Source organism: Saimiri boliviensis, chromosome 2, assembly GCF_048565385.1.
Source record: "Saimiri boliviensis isolate mSaiBol1 chromosome 2, mSaiBol1.pri, whole genome shotgun sequence".
NCBI lineage: Eukaryota > Metazoa > Chordata > Mammalia > Primates > Cebidae > Saimiri > Saimiri boliviensis.
The window spans coordinates 68703055-68716500 of NC_133450.1; the positions used below are offsets into that span (position 1 = coordinate 68703055).

The window sequence follows — 13446 nt, forward strand, 5'->3', positions numbered from 1 at the left end:
AAACGGCATCCTTGTCTAGTGCCAGATTTCAAAGGGAATGCTTTCAGTTTTTGCCCATTCAGTATGATATTGGCTGTGGCTTTGTTGTAAATAACTTTTATTGAAATACGTTCCATTGAGACCTAGTTTATTGAGTTTTTAGCATAAAAGGCTGTTGAATTTTGTCAAAGGCCTTTTCTGCTTCTATTGAGATAATCATGTGGTTTTTCTCTTTGGTTCTGTTTATGTGGTGGATTACATGTATAGACTTGCATATGTTGAACCAGCCTTGCATCCCTGGGATGAAGCCTACTTGATAGTGATGGATAAGCTTTTTGATGTGCTGTTGCAAACGGTTTGCCAGTATTTTATTGAAGATTTTTGCATCTATATTCATCATAGATATTGGCCTGAAGTTTTCTTTTTTTCTTGAGTCTCTGCAGGGTTTTGCTTTCAGGATGATGTTGCTCTCATAAAATTATTTGGGAAGGATTCCCTCTCTTTGGATTGTTCGGAATAGTTTCAGAAGGATGGTACCAGCTCCTCTTTGTATGTCTGGTAGAATTCGGCTGTGAATCTATCTGGACCTGGGCCTTTTTTGGTTGGTAAGCTATTAATTGCTACCTCAACTTCAGCCCTTGCTATTGGTCTATTCAGGGTTTCAACTTCTTCCTGGTTTAGTCTTGGGAGGGTGCAAGTGTCCAGGAATTTATCCATTTCTTCCAGGTTTACTGGTTTATGTGCATAGAGTTGTTTGTAGTAATCTCTGATGGTAGTTTGTATTTCTGTGGAATCTGTGGAGATATCCCCTTTATCGTTTTTTATTGCATCTATTTGATTCTTCTCTCTTTTCATTTTTATTAATCTGGCTAGTGGTCTATTTTGTTGATCTTTTAAAAAAACCAGCTCCTGGATTTATTGATTTATTCTTATTTTTATATTTATTATTTATTTATTTATTTATTTTAAAGATGGGGTTTCACCATTGATGGCCAGGCTGGTCTTGAACTCCTGACCTCAGGTGATCCACCCACCTCCGCCTCCCAAAGTGCTAGGATTACAGGCGTGAGCCACTGCGCCCAGGGATTTACTGATTTTTTTGAAGGTTTTTTTCTGTCCCCATCTCCTTCAGTTCTGCTCTGATCTTAGTTATTTCTTGTCTTCTGCTAGCTTTTGAGTTTTTTAAAATTTTGCTTCACTAGCTCTTTCAATTTTGATGATAGGGTGTCAATTTTAGATCTTCCCTTGCTTCTCATTTGGGCATTTATTGCTATAAATTTTCCTCTAGACACTGCTTTAAATGTGTCCCAGAGATTCTGGTACATTGTGTCTTCATTCTTGTTGGTTTCAAAGAACATCTTTATTTCTGCCTTCATTTCATTATTTATCCAGTAGTCATTCAGGAGCAGGTTGTTCAGTGTCTGTATAGTGTGTGGTTTTGCATGAGTTTCTTTATCTTGAGTTCTATTTTGATTGCACTGTGGTCTGAGAGATTGGTTGTTATGATTTCCATTCTTTTGCATTTACTGAGGAGTGATTTACTTCAAATTATGTGGTCAATTTTAGCGTTAGCGCAATGTGGTGCTGAGAAGAATGTCTATTTTGTGGATTTGGGGTGGAGAGTTCCTGTAGATGTCTATTAGGTCTCCTTGGCCCAGATCTGTGTTCAAGTACTGGATATTCTTGTTAATTTTCTGTCTTGTTGATCTAAGATTGACAGTGGAGTGTTAAAGTCTCCCACTATTATTGTGCAGGAGTCTAAGTCTCTTTGTAGGTCATTAAGAACTTGCTTTATATATCTGAGTGCTCCTGTATTGGGTGCATATATATTTAGGATCATTAGCTCTTCTTGTGTTGATCCTTTTACCATTATGTAATGCCCTTCTTTGTCTCTTTTGATCTTTGTTGATTTAAAGTCTATTGTATCAGAGACTAGGATTGCAACTCCTGCTTTTTATTGCTCTCCATTTGCTCGGTAAATCTTCCTCTGTTTCTTTATTTTGAGCCTATGTGTGTCCTTGCACGTGAGATGGGTTTCCTGGATACAGCACACCGATGGGTTTTTGACTTTTTATCCAACTTGCCATCTGTGTCTTTTGATTGGGACATTTAGTCCATTTACATTTAAGGTTAATATTGATATGTGTGAATTTGATCCTGCCATTTTGATGCTAGCTGGTTGTTTTGCCCATTAGTTGACACAGTTTCTTCATTGTGTCTATGTTCCTTACCATTGGGTACATTTTTGGAGTGGCCGGTACTGGTTGTTCCTTTCTATGTTTAGTGCTTCTTTCAGGAGCTCTTGTAAAGCAGGCCTGTTGGTGATGAAATCTCTGAGCAATTGCTTGTTCGTAAAGGATTTCATTTCTCCTTTGCTTATGAAGCCTAGTTTGGCTGGATATGAAATTCTAGGTTGAAAGTTCTTTTCTTTAAGGTGTTGAATGCTGGCCCCACTCTCTTCTGGCTTGAAGGGTTTCTGCTGAGAGATCCACTGAGAGTCTGATGGACTTCCCTTTGTGGGTAACCCGACCTTTCTCTCTGGCTGCTCTTAGTATTTTTTCCTTCATTTCAACCCTGTTTAATCTGATGATTATGTGCCTTGGGGTTGCTCTTCTTTAGCAATATGTTTGTGATGTTCTCTGTATTTCCTGGACTTGAATATTGGCCTGCCTTGTTAGGTTGGGGAAGTTCTCCTGGATCATATCCTCAAGAGTGTTTTCTAGTTTGGATCCATTCTCTGTCACATTCAGGTACACCTATCAAGCTTACATTAGGTCTTTTCACATAATCCCATATTTCTTAGAGGCTTTGTTCATTTCTTTTTACTCTTTTTTCTCTAATCTTGCCTTCTTGTTTTATTTCATTGAGCTGATCTTCAATCTCTGATATCCCTTCTTCTCCTTGGTTGATTCAGTTATTGAAACTTGCGTATGATTTGCGAAGTTCTCCTGTTGTGTTTTCAGCTCCATCAATTAATGTATATTCTTCTCTAAGCTGTTTATTCTTGTTAGCATTTCATCAAACCTTTTTTCAAGGTTCTTAGTTTCTTTGCATTGGGTTAGGACATGTTCTTTTGGCTCAGAGAAGTTTGTTATTACTCACCATCTGAAGCCTGTTTCTGTGAATTCATCAGACTCATTCTCCATCCAGCTTTGTTCCCTTGCTTGTGAGGAGTTGTGATCCCTTGGAGGAGGAGAGGCATTCTGGTTTTGGGTGTTTTCATCCTTTTTGTGCTGGTTTCTTCCCATCTTTGTGGATTTATCTACCTGTGGTCTTCATACTTGACTTTTGGATGGGGTCTGAGTGGATGTCCTTTTTGTTGATGATGAAGTTATTTCTTTCAGTTTTTAGTTTTCCTTCTAACAGGCCCCTCTGTTATAGGACTGCTGGAGGTCCACTCCAGACCCTGCTTGCCTGGGGATCACCTGTGGCAGCTGCAGAACAGTAAGGGTTGCTGCCAGTTTCTTCTGTTATCTGTGTCCCAGAAGGATACCTGCCAGATGTCAGCCTGAGCTCTCCTTTGTGAGGTGTCTTTTTGGATATACTGGGGTTGGGGAGCTGCTTGAGGAGAGAGTCTATCCCTTCTAGGAGGTCAAGTGCTGAGCTGTGAGCTCCTTTGTTCCGTTCAGAGCTACTGAGCAGGTACGTTTAAGTCTGCTGCAGTGGAACTCATAACTGCCTTTTTTCCTCGGGTGCTCTGTCCTGGGAAAGTGGGGCTTCATTTATAAGTTCCTGACATGCTGCTACCTTTTTTTGTTTGTTTGTTTGTTTGTTTTGAGACGGAGTTTTGCTCTTGTTACCCAGGCTGGAGTGCAATGGCATGATCTTGGCTCACCGCAACCTCCACCTCCTGGGTACAGGCAATTCTCCTGCCCCAGCCTCCTGAGTAGCTCGGATTACAGGCATGTGCCACTATGCCCAGCTAATTTTTTGTATTTTTAGTAGAGACAGGGTTTCACCATGTTGACCAGGATGGTCTCGATCTCTTGACCTCGTGATCCACCCGCTTCGGTCTCCCAAAGTGCTGGGATTACAGGCTTGAGGCACCGTGCTCACCATGCTGCTACCTTTTATCAGAGATGCCTTGCCCAGCGATGAGGTAGCCTAGTCACAGTCTGCCAGCAGATGTGTTCCTGAGCTGCTGTGGGCTCTGCCCAGCTGCTGAGAGAACTTCCTTGTGGTTTTGTTTATAGAGGTAGAGTTAGAACTGCCTCGGTAATGACGGACTGTCTCAGTAATGGTGGACTGCCTCACTAATGGTGGACTGCCTCAGTAGTGGTGGACTGCCTTGGTAATGGCAGATGTCCTTCCCGCCACAGAGCCAGACCATTGCGGGTCCACCTATGCTTGCTGTGAAACTCTGAATCCAGAGTATTTTAGATTGCTGGTCTTTGTGGGGGTGGGACCCGCTGTGCCAGATCACCTGGCTCCCTGTTTCAGCCCCTTTTTTTCAGTTGAATGGTGACTCTGTCTCCCAGGCATTCCAGGCGCCAGTTGAAATGGCCGCCCAGATTTGTATGAGTTTTTGTGCAGAGACTCAGGGCACTGGCTGAAACAGCTGTGCTGGAATCTCGTGGCGCTTCTCCATCCGGGAATCTCCTGGTCTGTGGGCAGTAAATATTCTTTTGGAAATACAGTGATCACTCACCCTCTGTGTTCTCGCTGGGAACTGCATTCCAGAGCTGTTCCTATTTAGCCATCTTGGATTCTCCTAGCCAAATTTCTTTTTTTTTTTTTTTTTTTGAGACGGAGTTTCACTCTTGTTACCCAGGCTGGAGTGCAATGGTGCGATCTCGGCTCACCGCAACCTCCGCCTCCTGGGTTCAGGCAATTCTCCTGCCTCAGCCTCCTGAGTAGCTGGGATTACAGGCACGCGCCACCATGCCCAGCTAATTTTTTTTGTATTTTTAGTAGAGACGGGGTTTCACCATGTTGACCAGGTTGGTCTCGATCTCTCGACCTTGTGATCCACCCGCCTCGGCCTCCCAAAGTGCTGGGATTACAGGCTTGAGCCACCGTGCCTGGCCATCCTAGCCAAATTTCTTAAGCCCTCATATAAACTGTATCCCTGACCTTGTCATTGTGTACATACACAGGTTAAGCATACTCACGGAAAGCATCCCTTTCTTGCTAGTCCCAGCAAGGAGATACCGGAGCCTCCTCTGTACATAGGTTCCCTTATAAATACTTTGGACTGATCACTGATGCTTAATGCTTCTTTCTTTGGAATTGTAGCCAGCCTTATTTCCAAATGTTTTGGGGCAGTCCCTTAAGGGAATTCCTCTGCTCCCTCTTTTGGGGTGACTGCAGCCTCAGGTTTAGCCAGGATGAAATGGTTTTTATCCAAAAGAAATGAAATTAGGGTCTTGAAGGGGTCTTTTCAGTTCCATTCATTGCAACATTCACAATAGCCAAGGGGTGGAAACAACCTCTGTATCTATGGATGAATGGATAAATACATAAACAAAATGTGATATATGCGTATGATGGAATACTGTTTATCCTTAAAAGAGATTTTTGGGCCAGGTGTGGTGGCTCATGCCTGTAATCTCAGCACTTTGGGAGGCCGAGGCTGGCATATCACGAGGTCAAGAGATCAAGACCATCCTGGCCAAAATAGTGAAACCCCATCTCTACTAAAAGATAAAAATTAGCTGGGTGTCTGCAATCCCAGCTACTCAGGAGGCTGAGGCAGGAGAATCGCTTGAACCCGGGAGGCGGAGGTTGCAGTGATCTGAGATCGCGCCACTGCACTCCAGCCTGGTGCCTGAGCAAGACTCTGTCTCAAAAAAAAAAAAAAAAAAAAAAAGATTTTTGGCTGGGTGCAGTGGCTCACGCTTGTAATTCCAGCACTTTGGGAGGCTGAGACGGGCAGATCACCTGAGGTCAGGAGTTCAAGATTAGCCTGGCCAACATGGCAAAAACCTGTCTCTACTAAACATACAAAAAAAATTAGCTGGGTGTGGTGGTGGCCTCCTGTAGTCCCAGCTACTCGGGGGGGCTGAGACACAAGAATCACTTGAACCTGGGCAGTGGAGGTTACCATGAGCTGAGATTGTGCCACTGCACTCTAGCCTGGGCGACAGATTGAGACTGTGTCTCTATAAATAAAAAAAAATTTCAGGCTGGGTGCAGTGGCTCATGCCTGTAATCCCAGCACTTTGGGAGGCCAAGGTGGGCAGATCACGAGGTCAAGAGATTGAGACCATGATGAAACCCCATCTTTAAAAAATAAATAATTTTAAAAAATTTCATAAGCTTCAACATGGTGAACCTTGAGGACATTATGCTAAGTGAAATAAGCCAGTTACAGAAGAGCAAATACCACATCATTTCACTTTTATGAGGTATCTAAAGTGGTCAGACTTAGAAGCCGAAAGTAGAATGGTGGTTACACAGGAATAGTGGGAGGGAAAAATGAGAGTTGTTCAGCTGGTATAGCATTTCAGTCATACAGATTGAAAAAGTTGTAGAGATCTGTATAACAGTGTGCATATAGGTAACAATACTGTATTGTACACTTAACATCTGTTGAGGGTGGATTTCCTTTTTTTTTTTTTTTGAGATGGAGTTTCACTCTTGTTGCCCAAGCTGGAGGGCAGTGGCGGGATCTTGGCTTACTGCAACCTCTGCCTCCCGGGTTCAAGTGATTCTCCTGCCTCAGCCTCCGAAGTAGCTGGGATTATAGGTGCCTGCCACCATGCCAAGCTAAATTTTTTTGTATTTTTAGTATAGATGGAGTTTCACCATGCTGGCCAGGCTGGTCTCAAATTCCTGACCTCAGGTGATTCACCTGCCTTGGCCTCCCGGAGTGCTGGGATTACAGATGTGAGCCACCAGGCCCAGCCAGATTTCATGTTTTTTTTTTTTTTTTTTTTTTTTTTTTTTTTTGAGACGGAGTTTCGCTCTTGTTACCCAGGCTGGAGTGCAATGGCACCATCTTGGCTCACCGCAACCTCCGCCTCCTGGGTTCAGGCAATTCTCCTGCCTCAGCCTCCCGAGCAGCTGGGATTACAGGCACACGCCACCATGCCCAGCTGATTTTTTGTATTTTTAGTAGAGACGGGGTTTCACCATGTCGACCAGGATGGTCTCGAACTCTCGACCTCGTGATCCACCCGCCTCGGCCTCCCAAAGTGCTGGGATTACAGGCTTGAGCCACCGTGCCCGGCCCAGATTTCATGTTTTTTAACCACAATAAGAAAAGGACATAACACAAAGTTTGCACTGCAGAAAGCACAATTTAAAAAAAAAGAAAGAAAAAAAAAAGGAAAACTATACTGCATACCACATAAATGAATATTTGCGATTTTTTTGGTAATAATAGAGACGGGGTCTCCCTATGTTGCCTAGGCTGGTCTCGAACTCCTGGACTCAAATGATCCACCTCCCTCGACCTTCCAAAGTGCTAGGATACAGAAGTGGGCCACTGCTTCCAGTCAAATATTTGTGTTTTAAAAATGCACGTATAGGCCGGGCGTGGTGGCTTATGCCTGTAATCCCAGCACTTTGGGAGGCTGAAAGTGGGTGGATCACCTGAGGTCAGGAGTTCGAGACCAGTCTGGCCAGCATGGTGAAACCTCATCTCTAAGATAAAATCAAATGCATGTATAACTTTAAAACATACACTTTAACCTAGCAATTCCACTTCTACAAAGTTAACGTAAGTAAGTAAATGAATATGCAAACTTGTATGTATAAGGATTTTCACTCTTTGGTTAAGTGTCCTTTGATGGTACTTCATTAAATTGCGATGCTAACATGCAAGGAGATTCTGTGCAGCAGTTAAAAAGGATGAAATACATCTACATGAATTTATATAGAAAGATGTTAACTGGTATAGTAAGAGAAATTTTGCTATAGGATGCTGCACATATAATATTTAAGCATATATAATGAATATATACATATATAGTATAAAAAGACTGCAAGTTACATGTAAATTATATAGTAGTCCTCTGAAAATTTTGACATTAAGTTTCTATATTATTTGAGATTCTTGTTTCTTTTGAGACGGAGTTCACTCTTACTGCCCAGGCTGGAGTGCAATGGCACGACCTTGGCTCACTGCAACCTCCACCTCCTGGGGTTTAAGTGATTCTTCTGCCTTAGCCTCCGGAGTATCTGGGATTACAGGCACCCACCACCATGCCTGGATAATTTTTTGTACTTTTAGTAGACACAGGGTTTCACCATGTTGGCTAGGCTGGTCTTGAACTCCTGACCTCGTGTTCCACCCACCTCAGCCTCCCAAGTGCAAGGATTATAGGCATGAGCCACCATGCCCAGCCTATTTGGAACTTTTAAATAATCATCCCCTCAATACATGTTTTTTATCTGGAGTGGGAAAACATGATAAAACAACCAGTGATTTTTAAACTTTTTGGAATCCTAGGATTCCACAGGGTGCCTGATATGGTTTGGCTGTGTCCCCACCTGAATCTCAACTTGAATCGTATCTCCCAGAATTCCCACATATTGTGGGAGGGACCCAGGGGGAGGAAGTAGTTGAATCATGGAGGCTGGTCTTTCCTGTGCTATTCTTGTGATAGTGAATAAGTCTCAAGAGATCTGATGGGTGTATCAGGGGTTTTCACTCTTGCTTCTTCCTCATTCTCTCTTGCTGCTGCTATGTAAGAAGTGCCTTTCGCCATCTCCCATGATTGTAAAGCTTCCCCAGCCACGTGGAGTTGTAAGTCCAATTAAACCTCTTTCTTTTGTAAATTGCCCAGTGTCAGGTATGCGTTTACCAGGAGTGTGAAAATGGACTAATAGAGTAAATTGGTACCAGTAGAGTGGGGCGTTGCTGAAAAGATAACCTAAAAATGTGGATATGACTTTGGAACTGGGAAACAGGCAGAGATTGGAACAGTTTGAAGGGCTCAGAAGACAAGAAAACAGGCAAGTTTGGAACTTTCTTTTTTTTTTTTTTTTTTTTCTGAGACGGAGTTTTGCTCTTGTTACCCAGGCTGGAGTGCAATGGCGCGATCTCGGCTCACCGCAACCTCCGCCTCCTGGGTTCAGGCAATTCTCCTGCCTCAGCCTCCTGAGTAGCTCGGATTACAGGCATGTGCCACCATGCCCAGCTAATTTTTTGTATTTTTAGTAGAGACGGGGGTTTCACCATATTGACCAGGATGGTCTCGATCTCTTGACCTCGTGATCCACCCGCCTCGGCCTCCCAAAGTGCTGGGATTACAGGCTTGAGCCACCGCGCCCGGCCAAGTTTGGAACTTTCTAGAGACTTGTTGAATGGCTTTGCCCAAAATGCTGATAGCTATATGGACAATAAAATCCAGGCTGGGTTGGTCTCATAGGGAGATGAGAAACTTGTTGGGAACTGGAGCAAAGGTGACTCTTGTTATGTTTTATCAAAGAGAGTGGTGGCATTCTGCCCCTGCCCTAGAGATTTGTGGAACTTTGAACTTGAGAGAGAGGATTTAGGGTATCTGGCTTAAGAAATTTCTGAGCAGCAAAGCATTCAAGAGGTGACTTGAGTACTGTTAAAGTCATTCAGTTTTAAAAGGGGAACAGAGGATTAAAGTTCAGAAAATTTGCAGCCTGACTGTGATAGAAAAGAAAAACCCATTTTCTGGGGAGAAATTCAAGCCAGCTGCATAATTTGCATAAGTAACAAATAAGGAGCCTAATGATGATCCCCAAGACCATGGGGAAAATGTCTCCAGGCCATGTCAGAGACCTTCATAGCAGCCCCTCTCATCACAGGCTGGGAGGCCTAGAAGGAAAAAGTGGTTTTGTAGGCCAGACCCAGGGTCCCCGTACTGAGTGTTGCCTAGCAGCTTGGTGCCTTTGTCCAGGTTGCTCCAGCTGGCCAAAGTACAACTCAGGCTGTGGCTTCAGAGGTGGAAGCCCCAAGTCTTGGCAGCTTTCATGTGGTGTTGAGCCTGTGGGTACACGCAGAAGTCAAGAATTGAGGTTTCGGAACCTCCATCTAGATTTCAGAAGATGTATGGAAACGCCTGGATGCTCAGGCAGAAGTTTGCTGCAAGGTCGGGGCCCTCATGGAGAACCTATGCTAGGGTAGTGCATAAGGGAAATGTGGGGTTGGAGCCTCCACATAGAGTTCCTACTTGGGCACCACCTAGTGGAGCTGTGAGAAGAGGGCGATCATCTTCTAGACCCTAGAATGGTAGATCCATGGACAGCTTCCACCATGTACCTGGAAAAGCCACAGACATTCAACACCAGCCCGTGAAAGCAGCCAGGTGGGAGGCTGTACCCTGCAAAACCATAGGGGTGGAGCTGAGCTGCCTAAGACCATAGGAACTCAACTTTTGCATCAGCGTGACCCAGATGCCAGACATGGAGTCAAAGGAGATCATTTTGAAACTTTAAAGATTTGATTGCCTCACTGGATTTCGGACTTGAATGGGGCCCATAGCCCCTTTGTTTTGGCCAATGTCTCCCATTTGGAATGGCTGTATTTACCCAATGCTTGTACCCTCATTGTATCTAGGATTAAGTAACTGACTTGCTTTTTGATTTTACAGGCTCATAGAGGGAAGAGATTTGCCTTGTCTCAGATGAGACTTTGGATTGTGGACTTATGGGTTAATGCCAAAATGAGTTAAGATTTTGGGGGACTGTTGGGAAGGCATGATTGGTTTTGAAATGTGAGAACATGAGATTTGGAGGGGCCAGGGGAGTAGAATAGATATGGTTTGACTGTGTCCTCAACCAAATCTCAACTTGAACGGTATTTTCTAGAATTACCATGTGTTGTGGGAGGGACCCAGGGGCAGGTAATTGAATCATGGAGGCCTGTCTTTCCCATGCTATACTCATGATAGTGAATAAGTATCAAGAGATCTAAAGTGTTTATCAGGAGTTTTTGCTTTTGATTCTTCCTTATTCTTTTTTTTTCTTTTTGAGACTGATTTTTTCTCTTGTCACCCAGGCTGGAGTGCAATGGCGCTATCTTGGCTCACTGCAACCTCTGCCTCCCAGGTTCAAGCAACTTTCCTGCCTCAGCCTCCCGAATAGCCGGAGGGTATGGGCCTCTAGCCTGGCTAATTTTTTGTATTTTTACTACAGGCTTCACCATGTTGGTCAAGCTGGTCTCAAACTCCTAACCTGAGGTGATCCACCAACCTTGGCCTCCCAAAGTGGTGGGATTACAGGCATGGTGTAATCCCACCACTTTGGGAGGCCAAGGTGAATGGATCGGCCCTTCTTCAGTCTCTCTTGCTGCAACCATTTAAGTGCCTTTCACCCTCCTTCATGATTGTGAGAACTTCCCCAGCCACGTGGAACTGTAAATCCAATTAAACCTCTTTCTTTTGTAAATTGCCCAGTCTCTGGTATTTCTTTATCAGCAGTGTGATTAATACAGTGCTTCAGGCTGGAAGCTGGGTGGGGGTACGGGATAGCCCTAAAGCTATAGGAAGTCAACAGGTGCACCTGGTAAAGACCTTTTGGTTTAAAATATCTGCTTCTCTGGTTTAAAATATTTCTGGTCAGGCACAGTGGCTCATGCTTGTAACACGAGCACATTGGGAGGCTGAGGCAGGCGGATCACCTGAGGTAAAGAGTTCAAGACCAGCCTGGCCAACATGGCAAAACCCTGTCTCTAAAAATACAAAAATTAGCTCATGGTGATAAGTGCCTGTAATCCCAGTTACTCGGAAGGTGGAGGGTACAGTGAACCAAGATCACACCACTGTACTCCAGCCTGGGCAACAGAGCAAGACTCCATCTCAAAAAAAAAAATTAAAAAAAAAAATAGTTTGTCTCTATCCTCCTGAAAAATAGCTTTATGCCAAGGTAAATCATTATAAAAATGGTTTCTTAAACTATTAGAGATCCTCTAGCTTGCTAGTAGAAGTGTAACTGCATTAACTTTTTTTTTTTTGAGACTGAGTCTTGCTGTGTTGCCCAGGCTAGAGTGCAGTGGCGTGATCTCAGCTCACTGCAATCTCTACTTCCTGGGTTCAAGTGATTTTCTCCTGCCTCAGCCTCCCAAGTAGCTGGTATTACAGGCATCTGCCACTATGCCTGGCTAATTTTTTTGTATCTTTAATAGAGATGGGGTGTCACCATGTTGTGAAATGTCCAGGCTAGTCTTGAACTCCTGACCTCAGGTGATCCATTTGGCTGGGCTCTCAAAGTGCTGGGATTACAGGCATGAGCCACCAAGCTTGGCCAAAGTTTTTTACATGCAAAATTGCTTCTTCTTTTTTTTTTTTTTTTTTTTCCTGAGACAGAGTCTTGCTCTGTCACCCAGGCTGGAGTGCAGTGGTGCAATCTTGGCTCACTGCAACCTCCACCTTCCAGGTTCAAGCAACTCGCCTGCCTCAGCCTCCTGAATAGCTGGAATTACAGGCATGCCCAGCTAATTTTTGTATTTTTAGTAGAGATGGGGTTTCACAATGTTAGCCAGGCTGGTCTTGAACTCCTGACCTCGTGATGCACCTGCTCTGGCTCTCAAAGTGCTGGGATTACAGGTGTGAGCCACTGTGCCTGGCCACATTCTTTTAAATATTATCTAGTTCTCAGTAATTTTATTCTGTATGAGTAGAGTGCCTAAGTGTATGCTCAGCCACTAGTTATGAGAAAATGTAAATTAAAACAATTGACACTTTACTTCTATTAAAGCAATCCCCAACCACTCCCCCCACTCCCACCCCCACCCCAAGTATCATAGCAGCAAAAAAACGCGAGGCCGTAACACAGCTAGCCGTGGTACAGGTTAGTATTCTAAACCTTTTATAGTAGACTGCTGGCTGCCTACTCAATATCTACCTTTAAAAATAGAACCCCACTTTTGTTTGGAGTGGCAATGCACCTAGCTACATTTTCGAGCATTCTTTAAAATTAGGGCTGGTCATATGTCATAATTCTGGCCAATGAGATATAAGTTGAGGGTTTCTTAAAAACCTCTGCTCCCCAGATATAAATGACAAGAAGGGGTGGAGCCATTTCCTCCCCTGGAGTGTAGATGTGAGGCAAGAGATAAAGAAACCATACTTCATAACCAAAAAGATGAAAATGACATACTAAAATGATTAAAGAGAAATCTGGATGGAGCCCAGAATATTTAAGTCATTGTAGAGCTGCTGTACCATTCTGAACTTCTTACACCAGAATTATATAAGAAACAAAAACAATTTTAGAAACCTCAGTTTAGCCAAGTTTTCAAATGCAGTATTAACTGATAGACTCTTATGGCTTGCCTACTTTTGGGAACATTTGATCAAAGGAAGAAAGTTTGAAAAAGGAAAAAGCTGTGTACATGAAGATATCAGTGTAGTATTTTTTTATATTAGATTAGCACTGAAAATAAAATTAGATATCCAACAAAAAGCCGGGTGCGGTAGCTCACGCCTGTAATCTCAGCACTTTGGGAGGTCCAGGCGGGTGAATCACGAGGTCAAGAGATTGAGACCATCCTGGTCAACATGGTGAAACCCCGTCTCTACTAAAAATAAAAATAAATAAATAAAAAAA

At 43.6% G+C, this 13446-nt stretch overlaps 1 long non-coding RNA gene across 1 annotated transcript; it reads left to right on the forward strand.

Annotated features, from left to right (window-relative positions):
* The first annotated feature begins 6840 nt into the window (after positions 1 to 6840).
* On the forward strand, positions 6841 to 11286 carry LOC141583585 (uncharacterized). The gene is made up of 2 exons (XR_012516242.1): positions 6841 to 11078; positions 11155 to 11286. It is a non-coding gene; the product is annotated as an uncharacterized LOC141583585 (long non-coding RNA).
* The last annotated feature ends 2160 nt before the right edge of the window (positions 11287 to 13446 follow it).